This window comes from Strix uralensis, chromosome 4 (assembly GCF_047716275.1).
Source record: "Strix uralensis isolate ZFMK-TIS-50842 chromosome 4, bStrUra1, whole genome shotgun sequence".
NCBI classification, from domain to species: Eukaryota; Metazoa; Chordata; class Aves; order Strigiformes; family Strigidae; genus Strix; species Strix uralensis.
In genome coordinates this window covers 108285208-108295336 of record NC_133975.1, presented here as the reverse complement: position 1 = coordinate 108295336, position 10129 = coordinate 108285208, and positions in this window count along the sequence as shown.

Genomic DNA, 10129 nt, shown 5'->3' with positions numbered 1-10129 from the left:
AGACCAAAAACCTCCCTTTATCCTGCATAAACACAAACAGTTTAAGAATAAAATATAGTTAACTAGCTTTGAATTTTAGAGAGATACTAAACTTGATACTTCCAGATTTGTGGGAAATGTCCTGGGAACATTAAAAAGGTCAGATGTCCAATTGGTTAATTTTATTTCTCATTCAAAGGGGTCCACATCCAACAGCACAGGCACTTTAAGATTTTTCACAGAAACTTTAAGATTTTCATTGGAAGTGATGAATTTTAACAAGCCTTTCTGGACCCCAAGTTTGCCTTGGTCTTTAATCAAAGGGCTGACCAGAGTTTATGCTACTTAGCCTGTGAACCATAATAATAATAAATGGGGAAGATAGTCAGGATTTATATAGCTTTATATTTAATATGGGGAATTTCTAGAAGGAGTCTGTAAGTAGGGACTGTTGCCCAGACTCCAGGCTTTGGCCAAGCAGTTCTTGGCAGGCCTCAAAGAGGGTGGTGAAAATGCAGCTTTAAGCCATCCTTGCATCATCCTGGGGTTGTCTCCCTGCCAGCGCAGTCCCTAGTGTAAACTGCAACACCAGCAGAGCTACTGGATTTTGCACTGGCTACCACTGGACCCAAGAAACTAGTCTGGTAACTGGTGATCCATGAGAAATAGGCTCGGTTTAGCCATTCCTAAACGTATCCCTTTCACAAGGACTCGGGAAAGAAACAGCCATTGCAGCCCCTGCAGTGGCTGCAAACCAGCTGAGGCTTTGTCATATCTGCACTGGCTGATGCGCAAGTAGCTGGCCGAGCTGCCTTGCAGACTCCACTGCATTGATAATGTGGCAGAAAAACAGCTTTCAGTGTCTGGAGGATCTGGCCCACATGTCTGTGTGTGCATATGCAGATATGTGTGATGTCAGCGAATGTCCCCGCTCGTTGCAAAGGTCACTTTGTCTGAGATTTTTCATTTGCCTCAGAATAAAGCAACCTCGAGAATGTAATGAAGGAAATGAGGTCTGAAATTTGTTTCCTAATATCCATGAATTGCAGCACCGAGCTAAGGGGAAAGCATTCAAATCCCTCTCTGTCCTCTTGGATAGGATTCTGTTTGTAGCTCTGCAATAATCAGCAGACATCAGTGTCTGCTACAACTGAATATTTTTGGTATCTAATTGGCACTTAGATACCAACGTGATAGGAGCTTTAGAAATAGCTAAAGCAGATAAATATTGCTTCTTCTTTTCCTGTGTGTATGTCTGTATCGTCTGTGTGAAGCTGTGTATTAATGTGAAAAACTTCCTGTTGATTTAATGGGATGCATCTCTCTGCAGAGAATTTGCTTCATTCAAAGCTGCAGTAACATATAGAAGGGGTAATTTTTTTTCTTTGTGCTTTGAACATCTAGATCAAATTCCCAAAGTATTATTTGTGCAGAAACTGTGAATGCTCCCAGCTTGCAAATGAAGTCAAACCCTTGTTAATGTTTACAGTAAAACAGCTGTTCTCAGCATTTCTCCCTGAGCCTCAGCTACTTTAGCTCTACCATACTCAGCCTTACATCATAGCAGCTGCAATAATAAGAAGCTGAAAGAGGTCAGAAGCAGCCAGTCCTGCTAAACCACACCTTTGTTTAAAAGACATTTTGGACTGTAAAATGTCTCAACTGCTAAATTTTTCAGCCTGACTGGACTCCATGCATGGGCTAGGTCTTCAAAGACCTAGCTCACCAAAAGCACACAGGCACTGCCAGCACAGGGTAAAGCAGAACACAGGCTCTTTATACATTTACCCGGGAAACTTTCTATAGATCCAGACTGGGAAATGTTCCAAGGCTTCACAGAACTAAAGATAACAGTAATAAAAAAATGGACTCGAGCATACTAACTTTTAAAAGAAATAGCTGAGCCTATTATATTTGCATGGCAAAGCCTTGGTAATTTGTGCAGCAAGACTTTGCTAATTTACACTAATAAAAGTAAGATCAATACAGATTACTGAATTTTAGCAATTAGCAGGTATGTAAACAAACAGCATTCTAACAAAAAAGCATCAGCATGTAGGTTGCTTTCAAGACTATAATTTCTTTGTAAATATTTATGATCACTCAAATAATAAATCCTACTGGATGTATTTTGTAAAAATAATTGGGTTTAGCAGAATGTAAAATAGAGCATTCTCCTGCTCAGTCTTCTTTTCAGAAGAGAGAGGCCATCATTTTTCTGCTAGGTATGAAGCGTATGGTCTATTGAGCTTCTGCAGTGTCTACATTGTAGAAATACGTGAATAAATAGGAGTTTAAAGTGAATTTAAGAACATTTTAACATTAGATGTCCTACACATGATTTACTGAAACCTTTTCTTCTGTTGAATAGCAGTGGGAGATACGTGGTTATCAGCACATAAGAGAAAATGTGTTCATTACTGATTTATTACATTACATAGGAATTGGATAAAATTTGTCATTTTTATTTTACTGAAAATGGAAAATTGAAAATCAAAGTAAGAAAAAAATAAGATTTGTACATTTGAAAAGTTTCCAAACAGTTTTATAGGTCCTTTATTCTATGTACAAGTGATTACTTTAGCAGCATTTTCAGTTAAAATCAAGTGTGAACATTGCAGTCACATGACAAATACTACCTGTGACACCTTTTAAATTCATGGTGACTAAGGAACAGCAACCTTTTCTTGTCTTGAGGTTCATAGGATGATGTCAGAGACTGTCAGATGATGTCACAGATGTCCTAGATTATGCCAGTAGGTTGGGGCAGAGGGGCTGTCACAGCTGGAATGCTCTCTGAGTTTAGCAGATTCACAGTGTGGTGCCATCAAAGGGACTTAGTAAGAAATCCCAAATGTGCTTTTCAGTACAAGAAAGAGAAGAAGAAAACAATAGAGGCCAGACAGCAGAATTTGTAGGTTCCATTGATACCAGTATTTTTAATTGATACCGATACTTTTAATCCAGTGGGATTGCAGGTTCCATCGATACATTGGAAAGACAGTGTATAGTGGAAATTATTGGGTCTAAATTGGACTATAGTTTCAGTTATGACTCTTAAAGATCATAAATTATTTGCCTTGAAATAATTCTTTGAGATCCTAATGATGTCAGGGTGTAGTTGTGTGAAGCATTGACCAGCACAGTAAAATACATATCCTTTCTTGAAGAGTGTAGAGGCTAAACGTGGAAGGGCTAGACAAAGGAAATAATATGAGATGTAATATTCAAGCAAATTGTTTAAGGTAACCGTAGGTACATATGGTACCTCTGTGCTTTTATAACAAAAATCATATAGTGTCTGGGGGAGAACAACTGCCCCCAAAAAAACAAGTTTATGTACCTTCATACATATAAATTATGTATACATCTGTAACATATATGTATATATTTTGTATACATAATCTAACACTGAGTGCTTTTAAAAGATGCACACATCAATAACAAACCTTTTGTAACTACACGCTCAAGCTAAATATTACTTAGCAGTGTGCATTTTTCTTTGGGTTTCACTAGTGCGTTCAAAGCATGATCAGTTTGTTTCTTCTGGCATAAATTGTCACCTGAACCCCTGAATAAAAATATTGCTTCTACTCTGTCATATAGAGAGAATATATTCTAACTCTTTCACTCTAGGTACAAATGTGTCTGTCATGTTTAAAAAGGCAACAGTTAAATACATGTTTCTGCTGTCAGAAATGCAGCAGTTAAACCCTAAATAATATCTATAGGATTAAGATCCAAGTACTTTACAAGAAATCTATATGCAGTTATCTTTCCACATTTCCTCTCTATCCCCTGTCATAGACTATGAAAGATAATATAAGAAGTGCTCTAGTATGTATGCTTATCTCATTATCTCCATTTTCAGGTAAGTGGAGCAAACAGTTTCACCTTAGTAGATTTGTAGCAAAATAATACACACTCCTCTGTGCTAAAGGAATGAAAAAAGCAGAATAGAGCCCAGAACGGGGGCAGAGGGGGAGAGACAGGAGGTTTTTTTAAAAGAGTTTTCTGAATAATCAGGAAATCCAGTGAGACAAATAGAATGTGTAGAGAAGAAGCCAGAATTATCAAATTACCATGACAACCGTAGGCAAGAACCCAGAGAGAATCAGGTAAAGAAATTACAGTAGAATTACAGTTACCTTCACATTTATTTACTAAAAAAAAAAATCCCAAGCAGTCAGGAAGAAATATTTCCTTTGGCCTAGCTTGGTATTGTGCAAAGGCTTGTGAAATGCGGCCTTGTTTGCAATTTTGAAATTGCTTTGCAAATATATACAAGTAGCTTTTATCTAGATTTGCATATGCAGATTGTTTTAACCAGCAGGATTTGATGTCAGATACAAAACTCAGAATCACAGATGCCTTAATTTGTTTGAAAACAGAAACTAAAAGAGAATATAGCAAAGGTAATGTGTGCGTGTGTGTACACACATGTATAATGTGTATTTCTGTGTTACTTCTAATACATTCTCCCTTGTATGTTTTTCAAATGACCACTTTCTTCATTCAAACCCTTGCTTAAATATTCACAACCAAAAAAGCTTTTGAACAATGAATACAGTAAAAAAGAAGTGAAACTAAAGTGAAGTGAAACTAAAATAAGTGAGAGTGGTTGTGTTTATTTAAAAAAACTACAGGTTAACCATCAAGTGGTTAACCAGATTATCTGTTGAATTTGCGTTGAAATTCTGTTTGTTCAATTTCAGTGTGCCATTTCATATAATACCGTTCACTTCTACTGGAAAGATGCAAGTATACAATTCTGAAAGGCAGAGATCCATGTTTAGAGAAGGAAGGGGGGGAGTTGTTCACGTGGGGGGTGGTTGGATTTTTTTCCCAGTTTTGAACAAAGCCCTCAAACTGCTAACACTCAGTATATAAACAGAATTCCTTCAGTGCTTTATCTTTTCTGTTTTATGCCACTATCTGAATGCTTATTGCATTTTATATGTGTTCTGTAAACACAGATACATGCCCATATTGATCTTTTTAAATGCTGCCCTGAAGTTTGCTGCGTGGTCAGGGAGAGAAGTGATGCACTCCATTGTTCCCTGCTATGATGTCATGCTCAGACTTCGCCTTGGTTAAACAGAATTCAGTTTACTGAACTGCAGCAAAATGTCTTTAGGGAACCCAAATTTATTGCTGTAGCAGAGATGAAAAGAAGTAACGTGTAAAAAAAGAAGACATAGGAAAAAGGGTATAAATTCTGGCTAAAATATTTGCCACCTATATTTTACTCTACACTCTTTCAGAAGTAGATGTGCACATATTTATATACACACTCAAACTGCATAGCTCAAGGGTGTGTTTGTTTTAATCTTGGGAACTAGGACAAGCCGAGATTCACTCTCAGGACTTGCATCATCACTAAGATCTCTCTTAAACATGCAGTTCTATATCACACTGTTCATTCTTTTTACTCACATTAACCACACACGGAGTCCACATAATGGGTCTAATCCTGCTAGCTGTCCAGTCGTGTTAATGAGAGCTAAAGGCATCGGGCATGTTACAAGATCCAGTGGTAAATTAATTCATTTCCACCAGCATCTGAAAACCGTATGTGGGGATAGTGAGGGGAAGAAAGGGGACGGCCTTTTAATTATGTTGGGAGATCTTGAACTGGAAATCTGAAGGGACTGAGTGGGGAGAAGGAGGTCTTTCCTCCTCCTCCCTCTCTTCCTCCCTCCCTCCCTCCCTTTCTCCCTCCCTCCTGGCCTTAAAAAAATTCCTGGGGCCAGTCCTTCCCAAATAGGGACAGTTGGCAGGTATGTGTTAATCTTGTTCCCAGCACTTTGGAGGAGCCACGAACAGAGGCTCACCCTGTCCTTTCAAGGCAGCGCTTCCTGTCCTTCAAGAGTTAACCTTCTCTAGAACATTTATTTCACCATCTCAGGGAAAAAAAAAACCCTGCAGAGCTGAGAGGCTGCAGATCACAAGGCCATTCTGATAGCCTCCTGTCCCCATGGCAACAGCAACGGCATTTATCAGTTCCTTATGAGAGCAGGCACAGCAAATCTGCATTGCACATGGCAGCCTTCCAGCCTTTCAAATGAAAGAGCACTTTGAACTGCTGCCAAGTGTGGAAGGAGCAGAGCTGTCAGGACTGCTTAATGCTGGCAGTTTGTACTTGGGAGCCTTTCAGTTCCCAGAATCCTTCAGCCGTGGCAGCCTGCCAGGTACTTAGCGGAAGCTAAAAACTAACCCCCAGACCATTCACTGCAGTGCACTCAAAATTTTCCACATGTACCATGTCACAAGTGCAGACTGTACAATGAAAGCAAACGCCTTCTGCTTGGGATTCTAATTTTATTAATAATCTAGGAAAAAGCAATCGGAGATTAGCTGGCTGACAGCACTACAGTACAGCCACTGTTTATAACGCGGGGTGTGTGTCAAATGTGTATTTCATCCCTCAGAAATAGAATCAGCTCCGACAACAGGGGCTGCACAGCCCCAAATCTGCATGCAGTACCTGAGCGAGGGGAGATCAGTGTTAGCAGAAGGGAGAGTGTGGTTATTTACAGTGGAGAATTTTTTAACAATCATCATCAAATTCATAGCAGTGAGACATGGAATAGAGAAAGAAGACAGTACTGCTGGCTGGTAAATATTTTCTGCCCTTACCCTCTGCATTTTGCTGACATTGTGAGAATCTCGGAAACTGGCTGATGAATGTAGCAGAGATACATGGCTCTTGGTGGGTTTCCTTTCAATGGAGAGTTTTCATGTGAACTTTTTATTGTTTTGCATTACCCAAAGCACAAGGGCTTCTATTGGCAGAGGAAACAAATTGGCACAGTTCTGCTTTTTTTTTTTTTTTTTTTTAAATCTGCACTGAGATCAAGGGCAAGGGCTTCATTTTCCAGCACTAGTCATAAGCCTTTAGCACAAATAGAATGAAAATTGTCTGTCGCTCAGGCAGTTGGACAGGGTTCAGGAAAACTATGTCTGGCACTAATTCCAAAGGGAAGGTTTGGTTCAATCCAGCATCATTAATTTCAGTAAACTGTTTTCACTAGTCTATACCCCACTGTTCAAGAGCTGTTTATTATCTTTTACTAAATAATGTCTTTTGGAGTACAGAGTAATGAAAAATACCTTATATGACTTACATATGTATGTATACTCATATGTATTTATACATACAAATAGATACAGTATACATGAATGCACTTGCATTTTTTTACTTTTCTGGTTTTTCTTAACAACTGCTTGTTTCTTACCTTGCCTTCCCATTACAAAACACATTTATAATGCCAAATATAAAATAGTAAAAATAGCCCAGAAGGTGAAAGAGAGAAAGGGAAAGAGATGAAAAAAACCCTGGAGCAAAGACAATCTCCACAAATTTGTGAGTTTCACCACAAAACAAGGAAATGTAGTGCCTCTTTTTCAGCTTGCAGCTATCTTTGGCTGCTGCTTGAAGACTTGACTTAATTCACCCAGGCAGTAGTGTCTAAAAGTAATACACCAAGACAGTTAATTCTGGCACTTAGTCTCCCTTAGGAATTTTACCCACAGTCTTTGAAAAGAAAGTAAATGATCTTTTTTTCCCTCTCAGTTTCCCCCCATAGCTCATCTTGATATGTGCTAATAAAAGAAACTGCCTCCCCCCCTTCTATTCTCACCCTTATCCTGCACCCATATCATCCCTCTTTCAATAACAATGTTAATCAGCATTTATAACATGGTCTGGGAGAAAAAGGGGTTTAGGTCTTTTCAGATGGCCTAGTTACAGAGGAAAAGGAGGTTATGCTGTGTGAAATAACTTCAGCTAGTGCGGTTTCTTTTCCTTTCCTTTCCTTTCCTTTCCTTTCCTTTCCTTTCCTTTCCTTTCCTTTCCTTTCCTTTCCTTTCCTTTCCTTTCCTTTCCTTTCCTTTCCTTTCCTTTCCTTTCCTTTCCTTTCCTTTCCTTTCCTTTCCTTTCCTTTCCTTTCCTTTCCTTTCCTTTCCTTTCCTTTCCTTTCCTTTCCTTTCCTTTCCTTTCCTTTCCTTCCTTTCTTTCTTTCTCTTCCTTCCTTTCTTTCTTTCTTTCTTTCTTTCTTTCTTTCTTTTTCTTTCTTTCTTTCTTTCTTTCTTTCTTTCTTTCTTTCTTTCTTTCTTTCTTTCTTTCTTTCTTTCTTTCTTTCTTTCTTTCTTTCTTTCTTCTTTCTTTCTTTCTTTCTTTCTTTCTTTCTTTCTTTCTTTCTTTCTTTCTTTCTTTCTTTCTTTCTTTTTCTCTCTCTTTTTCTCTTTTTCTTTCTCTTTCTTTTCTTCCTTCCTTTCTTCCTTCCTCCCTTTCTTCCTTCCTTTCTTCCTTTTTCTTTCTTTCTTAATCCCCCCCCACACCTCCCCCATTTTTTTGAAAACACAGTAAAGTTTTGTTCAGTTCTCAAGTGTTATTAATCACTGGTGGAGGCCAAAAGCAGGGATATTTTTCTTGGCAGCACTTTTTGATAAACAATCTGTGTATGGGGTGAAGGGGGGGGGGAGCCTGTCTTGCTGGTAACTAAGCTAATGTTTGGCAGATTCTTAACTGTCACGAAAGTGCAAGTGGCTCTCAGTGGGAATAGCCTTAAAAAAATGTACCGATTCAGTTGATTCATTACTGTTGATTGTTTACTACGTCCACAGGATGTAAGATGAAAACAGTCCAGGGATAAAGTGAAAATAACAACAGCGGAGAACCCAGCCTCTGCATATCCCAGCCTAAAACACACTACCCAGTCGCTAGTCCCTTGCGGAGCGAGCAGAATTAATTGTAGGTGTCTTATTTTGCACTGTAAGATTTGGCAAAAGTTAACGTGCGAAAATCTGGGCTCGCAGGCGGGTTTCAAAACCATAAAGACAGCTGTAGGAAAATCGATTTGGGGTGGGTCTCAAAGAGGAGACCTAACTGCTTCCCGGGGCAGAAGCGAGAGGGTGGTGGGGTCGGGGGCTGCAGAGATGCCTCGGTGGGACACGGGGGGGCAGCGGGCAGGGATGGGCAGGGCTGCCCCCCCGTCAGGAAGGAAGGAAGGAAGGAAGGAAGGAAGGAAGGAAGGAAGGAAGGAAGGAAGGAAGGAAGGAAGGAGTTCCTGGGTGGGAAAGTGGTAGGCTTTGTATGTAAGGCTCACTACCTGAAGAATGGTAGGAAAAAGCAGAATTATAATGAGATGAGAACTGAAACGATAAACAGAAACATGTAATTACACTCCTATTCTTTGTAACGAGGTGTTTTGACACTTTCTGGCAGCTCCTAGTAGAAGACAATGTTATTTAATTTGACAAAATTATGCAACTTCTTCCTGAAGTGTTTGTGTTTTGATTTCCTGAACACACTCCCTTTACCACCGAGTGCCTCTGTTCACTGCTAATCTCTGCATTGTTTTGAACCCAGGAATTTGATTGTAACGGATTTTATTTTATTTGCTATACTGAGGTAAATCCATGTAAATCACACTCTTGGGAATGTGCTTCCCTTCTGGTTCTTGTATTTTTTTTCCAGCTGTAGCTGCTCTTTTGACCACTGAGGAAAGAGCCATTTCTGTAGGTAAGCGCCTGCAGAAGAACCAGCTGCTGTGACTGCTGCCCCAATCAGTGCCAAAACTTCATAAAGCAAGCAGGAAAGAGTTAAATGTATTCCCAGGCTGTGGGCATTTAGAGCCAGACCAGACCCGTTCATTCCCAAACCACCGAGATCATGGGCTCTAATTATTACTGCTTGCAAACTTTGGAGCTGTCCTATATTCTGCATAATTAACACTGGACTGCTGATCGCTAATCAACAGTACTCCCCTCGCATCCAGACCAAGAACAGGCCTGGGCGCTGGGAGCTCACACAGGGGCACCGGTGCGGAGCAGAGCCAGGCAGACCTGGGCTCTGTCGCTTCTTTCTTCACGGGGCATTGCACCCTCCACGCCCCATACCTGCCAGTGGCACTAAGGAAGGTGCTGGCCGGCTCCTGCACGGTCGTTTGGATTCCTTCATTTAAATCAAAGCTTCACCTGCTGTTTTAATGGTGCACAGATGTGTGTGCGCTTGTACATCCCTGTGTACTTCCAAATACAGAGGGTAATAGGAGTAAAGGGAGAGGGATTATCAGATGGCAGTATTTATCCTAGCACCGAAAGGAAGGAGTTAGTAGATTTCACTTCTGATAGTGAAAATGACATT